The sequence below is a fragment of the Protopterus annectens genome, chromosome 12.part0 (assembly GCF_019279795.1).
Source record: "Protopterus annectens isolate FY-2018-M chromosome 12.part0, PAN1.0, whole genome shotgun sequence".
Taxonomy (NCBI): Eukaryota; Metazoa; Chordata; order Ceratodontiformes; family Protopteridae; genus Protopterus; species Protopterus annectens.
In genome coordinates, this window is record NC_056746.1 from 1,350,748,824 (window position 1) to 1,350,761,323 (window position 12,500).

Here is a 12,500-nt window from a genome sequence, read left to right on the forward strand (position 1 = left end):
AGAAAAGCTCCAGAACAATTGCTAACATACTATACATAAGATATTTACATGAGCATTGTGGTTTACACATTCAGTTATTTGACAGTAAGTTTATATACATCTGTCAGGATGCATAAAATTAAGAAAAGATCGCATCATCATTGTTACCTCTCCCTTAATGTAAGGAAAGTACTAAAGTCCTTTATGCAAAGGGGTTTCTGTCATATCATCGAATGACCGTATTGTCGAATGTCATTTCATCAACAATGCAGTCTGTTGGACTCTCCCCTCATGCAAAGCAAGTACATAGAGCACAAGGCGCAGGCCTGATGTTTGCCCAGTGTGTTATGAGGTATGTAGAATTGTTACTGAGTCTTATAAGTATCACCCATTGCCAGTTTTCACCCTAGACTGTACCTCTCTTCTCGAAGAGTGCTTGGCCATTCAAGCTGGAGGTAAATTTATGACTATTCATCCAATAATCTGCGTCCCATCTGGAGGAAGACAGCACATCACACTACTTTATCGGCAGGGGGATTCTATTCTAGAGGTGAAAGAGAGGCTGAATAAAGAATCTGTCTTGTTTTACTGATCTTTTGAAGCAGGTTTAAATCCCTTGTTCTGATATTTCCTTCCGCATCAGTACTGTATCCTAGCAGTTAGAGAGTCCTACTGTAAAGACAGAGAAGCACTCCCTGGGAAAACAGAATCCTTGGAAAACTCCTAAACATTCTCTCATTGGCAACAGCTACTTCATCTGCAATCAGAAATACTAAAGGAAGACTGCAGGGATAGCCAAGGGGGAAGCAATGGCCACAGGGGTAATGAACGGGGCAGCAATGTCCACAGGGGTAGCCAAGGGGACAGCAATGGCTCCCAGCTTAGCAATATTGCACTAGAAAAATAAGAAGAGGCAACCATCTACATTTCAGAATTCCGCAGTTGGATAAAATGTCACTTACATTTTATCAGTGACCTATTTATTGTATGGGAAAGAGGCAAGCAAATGATAAGGCTTTCTACCAGCACATCAATATATCGACCAGCTTCCCGAGGTTCACTGCTACCCACAACAAGGACTCTGGTCATTTTCTGGATCTCACGGTTTCAAAGGATCTGAGCACAGGCACTTTGAACAAAGAAACCCACTAGGGTGAACTTACAGCTATAGAACAGTAGCATGCACCCCCAAATTACAAAAATAAATGTGATTAAATCTCAAGGAATGACACTGGCATGCATTTCTAAAGAACTCAGAAACTTTACAAACAGCCTTCAGAACTTAGAGGACAACTTCTATACTAGAGAATGCAGCAAAAGAATATGCTACACTGTATCATAGACCCAATAAGATATATCAGTAACAAGCCCACTGTGTTGGAATTAGCAGGGAGAGAACCTAGGCAGTTATGGAGTTTAATCAGGGATTCCAAAGATGCAGGGAGAACATGAAGCATGGCCCTCACCATCATTAAAGTTTACAAGTAAATGAGGAGGACAGCAACTGAAAACTGGATAATCATTTCAGACAAGAAGCAGCTGGAAAACCAGACGTTGTGTTTAAAAAGTCCAGCAGTATTAGAAGCTTGTTACAAAATAGAGAAAAGGGTCTAGCAGCACTGTAAGAGGTGCATATAAATGTGGGATACAAGACTGAAAGTACTGCAACCTAGCTAGTGGCAGTGACCACTTTACATGCCTACCTCACAGAAAAAGTGTTGGAGCAACAGATTCAGAAAATGTAACACTGTAAGCCTTGTCTACAGGGCCCAATGCAATGAGTGCAACAGTTTTTATATGTGCAAAACTGGCTTTAGGCTTAAAATTAGAATAGCTCACCATTCCAGGCATAAAACTGCCAGTGACAATAAACACCTTGGTAAAACACAACAGAGACATTCCTAACCATGACAGTTTCTCTTTGCACATCCTGGACAGAGTAGAATGGGAAATATTGCAAGGCAACAAAAATGCCATCCTTGAATAACTGCCTACATCACCCCAGAGGTGTTAACTTTAACTGCTCAAGTAAAAGCATCTTGGCTGTACGAGAATGAAACCACAGATTATACAATGATGGGTCATTGTTATTCAGATATGAGCATGCTGATAAGACAGTCGAACCAGCGTGCCCATTGTAAATCGAACAAACACTGACAGAAAAAATTCCATTCGCTAAAGTACCATTGAACAGCCCGACTTTTTCTATTCATATATGCTAAGGAGGCATACCTCTCAGATGTACAGATTTTCACAAAATGTCCAAATTTTTGCCTGAATATTTTTTTTTTGGTCTGATTCTGATAAAATCTGAGGTTTTCTGACAAATCGCTGATGAGTGAAGTCACTAAATAATGACACGCATTTGAGTTTCAGACTTTATATCCTCCAGACAATGCATGCAACACAAATTCTGTTTTTCTATCAGCTTTCTAAGTTTATAAGAACAACATTAACAAATTGTCCTTCAGACAATACACTCTGACACAGATCTTGATATTCTAGCAGGTTTCTAAGTTTATCAGACCAACATTTCAAACGTTCTCTATTTTGAAGCCTTTTTCCCTCATTATTTAAGGCTTTGTCTACATTTTTTGAGATAAGAGGTTAAGAAGTATGTATGGGCAGACCAAAGACAAAAAAAAAAAAAAAAAAAAAAAAAACAAACAAAAAAACTGGTATATTCTGCAACGCAAAAGAAATGTACCTTATTTTCCTTTTATTTCTCTGCTGTCTTGGAAGACTCTCATACCTCTAAGCTTTTTTTTAATAGTATAAAAAGAAAAAAACAACACAGATTCCCATTTCTTTGTTGCTTGTGTTGAACAGCACTGATGTACTGTGCAGGTGTGGGAAGGTAAGTCCCATAAGCATGTGCACTACATCAACAAATGCAGAAGAACAGGAACTGACAGAGAGGAACATTAAGGTGCCATTCAAAAAAAAGACATTACAGTATCTAAGAAAGGTAAGCAATTTCTTTCTTAAATAATGTCATTATATAGTCACAAAAAACTGATGAGTTGGTGTGGGTATATGAGGATTTAGCCATAGTTGGCTTTGTTTAATCACTCATTCTTCGCCCTAGTGATCAAACCGTGGGCAAATCGTCATATAAGCACATCCACTCTGGTTATTGCTTAAATGTACTACTGAAATTAATTTTTCATCTCTAAGACTATTCTCTCCCCTGATACTCCAGATCCTGTGTGGTTCACTGCTTTATCTCATTATAGGACTATGACAAGCATTTCCACTTATGTCAATTAACATAGTGATTCTCAGCATATTTGGTTTTTATTCCATTAATTTCTTATTTTCACAAATGTCTAATCTGTGGCAGAAAAGACTTTGAAAAAGTAGTGGAAAGTAATACCACTGAATTTTCTACTAGACAGTGGCTCTCCCAAAGCTAAATGATTTTCTTTCACTAAAGATGGCATATAAACCTTTTAGGAAAGCAATAAAGCCATATAAATGCAGGCTATAGATTTGATATGTTATGCTGTAAAAAAATCTTATTTTGGTATTTAGCTTGATGAATCTGATGAAGCTTTAATCCTGAGACAGTGTTTTTATTCTGTAATTTATTTTAATGATTGAGCTGTACTATATCCATTTTACGCCTTGTAAAATCAAGTGATTCCTACTTGAATGGCACGCTCTAGATGCTTATCTTCAAATGTCCAAGCTGCAGAAAAGCAGGCAGGGTCTACAAAATAAATTATTAATAAGAGTTAAGACTGCTTTCATGACAAGTTTGTAAAGGGAGATGAAGCACATTGAGAAGCTTAGGAAACTGCTCATACCATTGGTCAGTTAAAGACATTCAAATGGAGAATAATAATCCACTCACACCATTGGCCAGTTAAAGACATTCAAATGGAGAATAATAATCTACCCACACAATTGGTCAGTTAAAGACATTCAAATGGAGAATAATAATCCACTCACACCATTGGCCAGTTAAAGACATTCAAATGGAGAATAATAATCTACCCACACAATTGGCCAGTTAAAGACATTCAAATGGAGAATAATAATGCACCAATTGCATTGCTTCTGGCAACTTGCATACTGTTCTGTCCACCCTCATGTTAATCTTATGACTGAGTACTGGTGTCTTGTTTCTCTGGGAGGAGAACTGACTCTGCTAAGATAGCCTGTGGATAACAGTTTGGTCCACCATAGGTCCTGAGGCAGTGAAGTTATTTGTTCATCTTAGCTATTGTTAGTCCTGCTTATCAAACAATTATGGTTCAGGTGGGATAACAGTGGCTCCTTCATTCACAGTGGAATACTATTGACAGTTTGTTCTGGTATTTGTAGGACTGTTTGATTTGTAAGGGTACAAGAGATCCTTGACTACTAGGACCCTGGTTGCTCAGAAAGAAGGCATGGGTCTCCTCTAAGGAGCTGATAAGATGCAGATAAGAGGCAGATGTTAGCAATGAGAAGAATCAGCACTTAAATTTGGACTGCAAATAAATTCTGATATCATCAGCAACCTGTTATAGTGTTGCCTGCTGATGGGTGCATCATTTTACCTTTATATTGTCACTACACTTGTTGAGAAGATATAGCAAATCTTCTCGCTGACAAATTCAGCTCCAGCCTTACCATCTCTCACCCTTAGCTACCCCCATGAAACACCACATAACACAACTCCTCCATCTATCAGAAGGGAGCAGGTCTTACGTGCACTCTCTAAAGTCAAAAATACAGCTTCCATGGGCACCAATAATATCCCAGGATACCTTGTAAATAGCCTGAAATATAACTGTTCAGGGCCACTGGAGTCACTATTCCACCATAGCCTCTGCAGAGGCTTCTAATGGAGGACTGCAAAGGTCATACCTCTGTACAAGGATGGACCATCAATGAATCCTGGGAACTATAGAGCCATTACTATGAACTACTCTTATATGAAAAGTCATAGAAATAATTATTATGGAAATGATTACCAGTGACATTGAAAGCCCCCAGAAATTGTCCCATATCCAATTTGTTTTTGTCTAAGTCAGGTTATGCCTACGAAAATGAAACCTAGTGAAATGCTTTCAGAAGGCCATCAAGGCAATGGATGAAGGCAAAACAGTACGGACTGCCTACCTTGGCATTTTATAAAATACCCCACTTGGGAATTGTAAACAAACTCACAGATTTAGGCATAAACTGCTATGTAACTCACAGGATAGCCATCTGGCTCACAGACAGGACCCAGGAAAGTTGGATTGGAGAGACCACATCCTAGGGTTCTAAGTAGGGTCCACTCCCCTTTGACATTTATTTTTTGGAAGTCAAGGCCAATGTCAAGGGCCTCTGGCTTACCAAGTTTGCAGATAATTGCAAACTGGGAGCAATCATAGAAATCTCCGAGATACTAACATCTTGCAGGAAGGTCTAACACAAACAAATGAGTGGTGCTAAAGCCATGGCTTAAAACCCAGTGTTAAAAAAAATGCATAATACCTTGTCAGCCACTTAGGAAAACTACCTCATTAATAAAACACTCCTAAAAGTAGACCCGGTAGTCAGGGATTTGGGGAATCAATTGAATAATAACCTGGCTTTTGACCAACATGTGTCTAAGGTGGTAAGAAAATCATTCTCTTATAAGTAAGGCCATGGCATCTAGGTCCAGGGGAGTCATTCCACTGTAATCAACCCTCATCAGGCCCATCACTGAGTATAATACCTTCTTCGGTATGTACCTCACGAGGCACATGCAGCAAATGGAATGCCCATAGAAGTTCCTCACTAAAAGAATGCAGGGCATAAACACAATGCCCTATGCAGATCACCTCAAAGCCCTATCTCTATACTTTGTTTCCTATAGACTGCTGAGGGGGAGATTTATGGCTGGCATACAAGGCATCCTCAGATCCCACTCTGATGGACCTTTTGCATATCCACAAAATGAACAGCACCAGAACAAATAGCTTTAAAGATTTAAACTTTGCTTGCAACTTAAATAGGACATATTTGAGGGACAGGTATGTATCTCAGAACAAGAAATTCAAAGTTTTGAAACTTCGAAACTTAGAAGTAGACCCCTCGAACACATACTCTATAAACCAAAAAAAATGGTATTATGGCCAGTGATTTGAAAATATAAACCAAGCAAAACAAAATGGAATACTGAAACTCAGGAAACGAGCAATTTAATAGTTGAGAGCATTCATTTCAAAATTGACTTAAATAGTCCAAAATGTCACATGCTAACTTTGCACCAGATGCTGAAAAACAATCAACTCATTAATCTTACAAACTTTATTTATAAACTCTTAATTGTAGAAAGCTCCTAATACTTAAATAACCATTTATGCCTGCTGGCTTGTCAGCAGTTAGTCTAATATGTCTCTTAAATTCCTGCTTCAGCGATTTACTGTTAAACTGTCCTACCCTTAAATCCATTTCATCTAATTAATCAAAAAGAAAAAAGGATTTGAATGACTGGCATACAATGAAATGTTAATAAAATACATTTGTAATACCTTTACTATGCTTTATGTACAGGTAGGTTGATACATTTTGCTAAATAATCCACTCTTTCAGAATTACAATATCTCTCAGCAGACCCAATAGATTTGTCACAGTGATTCAAAAATAAAGACTGTACATGTATTTATCAACAAACCTTTAAAAAGACACATTTGAGACTCTGCTGGTCAAAATACTTTTCTTTCCTTTTCCAGAGATTTTTATTTTATTTTATTTATTTTACATTTGTTAACCGGGCTAGTCCAACTGGATACATGTCCATTTTCAGTGGAGGCCCGGGGAGAAAAGCTCCGCTATCTACTACTTGACAAGTATATAATACAAGAATGTACAATAATAAACAAGGAGTTTAAACCACAATTAAGGATGTTCAGGCAATGGTGATCAGACAGAGACATAGAAGGTATGCAAGTTCAGGTAACTTAGTATGTACAGAATTATTTACTTTGTATATAAGTTTAGCAATAAAAATTTGAGTAAAGTCTGTTTTTAGAAGGGAGAGACAGTTACCCTACAGAAATGGAATGTGTAAAAATGAAAGAGTTAGGAGAAAGAGGAGAGGGGGCAAGAGAAGAGATGGAGTGAAAAAGGTCAGCTAGGGTTATAGCAAGAGCATAGCCAGTGGTTGCTTAGGAAGTGTTTAAGTTTGGTTTTAAAAAGTGGAATAGAAGTTAGGGCTGTGAGGTCTTGAGGAAGTTTATTCCATATTTTGCCAACTGAGTTGGAAAATGTGGAGTCACCTGCTGGGTTCTTTGATAGAGAAGTTTGAATCAGTATTTTATTAGAAGAGCGTAGGTTTTTCAGGTTGTTATAGGGTTTTATGAGGGTGGAGAACATTGGCGTATTCTCAGGGTGATGAAGGGCTTTGTGGGTGATAGTAAGTTGATAGTATTGAATTAGGTGGGGTAAGTCCAGCCACCCTAGTTTTAGGAGATTCTGGCAATGATGTGTTCTATATGGAGAGGCAGTGGCAAATCTGGCGATGTTGTTGTATGATGATGTAAGATTGTTGAGGTTATATTTTGAAAGATTAGTGTATATGGGGGAAGCGTATAATAGGGTAGAGATTAGATGGGTTCTAGCTATGGTAGTTCTAGCTTCAGGAGTTAAGAAAGATTTGATTCTGTAGAGAACCTAGCTTTCTGTTAGTTGTTTTTATGATAGAGTTAATATGAAAGTCAAATTTTAGTAGGTTGTCAATAGTAATACCCAAGAGTTTGGTTGTTTGGTCTGGAGTGATTAGGGTGCCATTGTTAGAAGTAAGTGTGAAGTTGATAGAGGGAGACAGGTGTGTGGGTGCAAAGAGGAGAAGTTTGGTTTTCTTAGGGTTGAGGAGGAGACAGTGATTAGAGAACCATTTCTCTATAGTGGTGAAGGTTTTTTGGGTAAGGGAGTGAAGGTCAGCCTGGTTAGTGGCAGAGCAAATGATGGTGGTGTCATCAGCATATTGAATACAAGTAGTTAGAGGGGTGGCAAGGTGCAGGTCGTTAAGAAAAATGGAAAATAGAAGAGGACCTAAGATGGAGCCCTGAGGGACCCCTATAGTGGTAGGGAGAAGTTCAGAAAGATGGTTGTCCCATAAAACAGCTTGTTTCCAGTTATGAAGATAGGATGAGAACCAGTTTAAGGCAAGATTGTCAAGAGAGAGAGAGATTTTAAACGATGTAAGAGGAGTTGGTGATTGATCATGTCAAAAGCTTTTGACAGGTCTACAAAGAATGCTGAAGAAAGAATATTATTATTGCGATTTTTGTTAATGGAGTCTATGAAGGATAATAAGGCTGTGGTGGTGCTATGGAATGGTCGAAACCCATGTTGGCAGTTAGCTAGGAGATTATTACGTAGGAGGTGATTAAGCAACTGTTTGTGGATACATTTCTCCATTATTTTTGCAATAGGAGATAGCAGTGGTATAGGGCGGTAGTTGGAATACTCCAATGAATCACCCCCTTTGAAAAGAGGGATGATGTGTGAGATTTTCCAGACTGCAGGTATAGTACTTTCTTTTAAGGTCCTGTTAATTAGTATAGAGATAGGGTAGGCTAAAGCTTTTGCACCTAGCTGGAGGTATTCAGCTGGTAATTTGTCAGCTGAGGGGGTTGAAGGTTTAAGTTTTTGAAGTAAGTACAAAATATAGGAGGTAGGTATGGGTTTGAGTTGAAATGGTGGAGGAGTGCAGCTTGGGTTAGCTAGTATAGAGGTGTCAGGGCTTTGTTGGTTAGCTAGTTTAAGTATTGCTGAAGTAAAGAAGGTATTGAACGCATTAGCTGTTTGTAAGGGGGGAGTCTGGGTTAGAGCCTAGTGGATTAGGTGTTACAACTTTGCCAGGGGATAGTAGTGTGTTAATAGATTTCCAAACTTTATGTGGTTGTTGGTGGGAGGATTGTTGTAGCTGGGTATAAAAGTTCTTTTTATCTTTTAGGATAGCTAGCTTTGTCATGTTTCTTTTTTGTTTGAAGGTGAGATGATCAAGAGAGTTTTTAGTGGTTGGCCATTTAGTCCAGGCTTTATTCCTACTAAGGATTAGTTGTGTAGTTTTGCTTGTGAGCCATTGAGCTGTCTTACATTTCATGCGTATAGAAGGCAAGGGGGCATGATGTTCAAGAATAGTAAGAAAAGTATTATTAAAGTGGTTAACAGCTTCATCTATTGGGAGCGTTTTAAACCCGGCTGTGTGCTACACGAGCTAAATGAGGAATTAACCCCGCACATAAGGCAGCTGTTTAATCTCAGCCTTACCACAGGATACGTGCCCAAGGAGTGGCGTACGGCAACTGTGGTCCCACTCCACAAAGGCGGCGCCTCTACGGACCCTGGTAATTACCGCCCCATAAGCTTAACAAGTCTAGTCTGCAAAGCTATGGAGAGGATCATAATGGAGCTCATAAACAAAGATATAGGGGACTTGCAGACATTGGACCCGACCCAGTTTGGCTTTGTCAAGGGAAGATCATGCCTTTTGAACTTGGTCGACTTCTTGAAACAGTCACCAAGGCCATTGATGAGGAAAGGCAGTCCATACAGCCTACCTTGACCTTGCAAAGGCTTTCGACACAATACCCCACTCGGGTATTGTAGAAAAACTTACCAGCTTAAATGTAAACCCATATGTCACAAGATGGGTTGCAAACTGGCTTAAGGACAGAACCCACAGGGTTAGAGTTGCTGGCGCTGTGTCAGACTCCAAGCCGGTCACAAGTGGTGTCCCACAGGGCTCGGTCCTTGGCCCCTATTGTTTGGCATCTACTTCTCAGAAGTACAGGCCAGCATGGGAGGACTTTGGCTGACAAAGTTTGCAGACGACTGCAAACTGGGCCATAGTGGAAAGTGCATCGGACACGGATATCCTTCAGAAGGGACTCACGGAAACAGATAGCTGGTGCCAGAGCCATGGCCTGAAGTTAAACGCCAAAAATGTATAGTCATACCCTTCGGGAAAAACAAGGTAACCCCAAGCTACCATATAGGTGGCAATCCACTAAGCACAGAAGAGGTTATCAGGGACCTGGGGACCCAGGTTGACAGTGGCCTTTCTTTTGACACTCACATTGCTAAAGTGGTTAGAAAGACCTTCTACATTGCCCACCTGATCATGAAGGGATTCACATCCAGATCTAGTGAGGTCATTGTTCCCCTGTACTCTTCACTTATCAGACCAATGATAGAGTACAATGCCCCATTCGGGATGTATCTCACCCGACATCTGCAGCAATTGGAGAGACCCCAAAAGTTCCTCACCAAAAGGATAAAGGGACTCCAAAATCTGTCATATGCTGCCAGATTGAAGAAACTCCAGCTCTACTCAGTCGCATACCGTCTACTCAGAGGTGACATGTGCCTGACATACAAGGCCATGTCCAACCCGGAATTAATGGACATGCTCCACCTCAAAAAATCCAAATCCACCAAAACCACTAGAGCAAGCGACTTAAACCTTAGCACGGATATAAATAGGACGTGCTGGAGGGATAGATGTATCACTCAGAGACTCCCTATGCTGTGGAATAAAATCCCGGTCCATGTGAGGCAGAGCACCTCGCTGACTCTGTTCAAGAGAAATCTAGACCTGTGGATGGGAGATCGTAGGTTTACCCCGGGAATCATCTCTGTGTCACTGCTGGACAGAGGCACAACAAACTAATGGGCACAGTATTTTTTCATATAAGGGGTGGCGTAAGCCACAAAAATTTGGGCTAGGCTTATAAATGCCTTAGGGCAGATAGCCTAGTATAAACCTATGAACCTATGAACCTAAGAGGTGACCAGTTAACTAGCCTAAGTTCATTTTGAAACTGATTGGGGTCAAAATGTTTTCTGCTGCGGGATAAACGAATTAGGGGAGGTATAGCTAAATGTGTTTTATGCCTAATAATATATGTTAGGGAGTGGTCACTAAGGTCATCTGGGATGGTTCCTGTTGAATATTTTTGTTGGGGACTATTTGTTAAGATCCAATCAAGTATGGTTTCTTTATTATTAATTTTGTTTGTTCTAGTTGGGGAGTTAATGTTTTGATAGAATCCGTGCAAATTAATAAGGGTAGATGGATTGGTTTGTTTACATAAGTTCCAATCAATATTAAAGTCTCCTAAAAGTATTGTTTCTTGAAGGAGATTTAGTGAGAACCAGTTTAGTAGGTCTTCTAATATGGTAGGATTGTTACCTGGGGGAAGATAAGTACAGATATTATTGATAGTTTTGTGAGGGTTGAGGAAAAGTTTGGAAATAATAATTTCAGCATTAGTGTCATTAGGAAGGGTATGATTTGTTTTACTTACTTCCAGTCCAGTTTTAAAGAGTATAGCTACTCCGCCCCCTTTTTTATTTAAGCGGCCTTGTCTTAGGATGTTATAGCCAGGGGGGATAATTTCATTATCTTTTATTGTGGGTTTGAGCTATGTTTCTGTTAGGCAGAGAATGTCAAATTGTTGGACTTCTAGAAGAGCATGAAGAGCAGGAATTTTATTGCAGATGCTACGAATGTTTAGATGAGCGATTGAGAGAGATTTGGGGGGTTTAGTATTTGGTGTAGACATTGTTTTAACTTGTTGCCAGTTAGGGGATAGTGGGGAGGGGTCAGGGCCGGGGTTGGGGTGTATGTCCCCATCAATCAATGAGAAACTTAATATAAGGTGGTCAAATTGTGAGGGTTTGCAGTAGTAATTATGTTTTGTGAGGCTATGAATAAGGTATTTAATATGAGAAAGACGATGATATTTTGGTTCCAGATAAAGGTTACTGTATATGGGACTGAGATGGGTTGTGGGTGTAATTGGGGGGGTCGCTAGGGTATACTTGCGTGGGATGCTAAAAGTGGGATGTAAGGATTGTTCATAGGAGGTTACAAGATAGGTAGAGGAAAGAGTAGTTATAAGAGTTAGTAGTAGCAGAGGAAGGTGTTGGTTGTACATGATAAGTAGAATTAGAGAGAGTGTGTAGAAGGTGTGTGTTCAGGGTAGCAGCTGGTTGGGTGAGGGAGGAGACTATTAAGGATTGGGTGGAGAGAGGAACAAGTTATGATTGGTCTTGGGCAGGGAGGGGTGTGGCTGTGTAGGAATAAGTGTAGAGGTTCCAGGGGCGGGTGAGATTTGGGGGCAGGGAGGGGAGCAGAGTGAGCCCGAAGGGCGAACGGAGCGGGAAGAGACAAAGGAGTAGATAATGGCTCAGAAGAAAACAATCAGTAAAGTAGAATATCAGCAGGTAAGTTAAAACAGGTAATGTAAATAGTATGAACTATAGGGGTAGGTGATGAGGCAGATTTATAGTAGACAAGTAAGAATAGGAGGGTGGTTTGGCAAGGGCCAGGGGAAAGGAAAAGTGTAATTAATAGAGTAAAAGTTACAGGTAGAAGTCAGCTACAAAAAAAAAAAAAAAAAAAAGATTTTGTCCCACCTTATGTATTATTTCTGGCTATCATTCCAAAATATTCAAGCTAGTCATGATTCAGAGGATTATGATTGGGTCTCCAATTGTCATGTACATATTCTGTGTTTGAGAAATGGATGCTAAGAAATTCA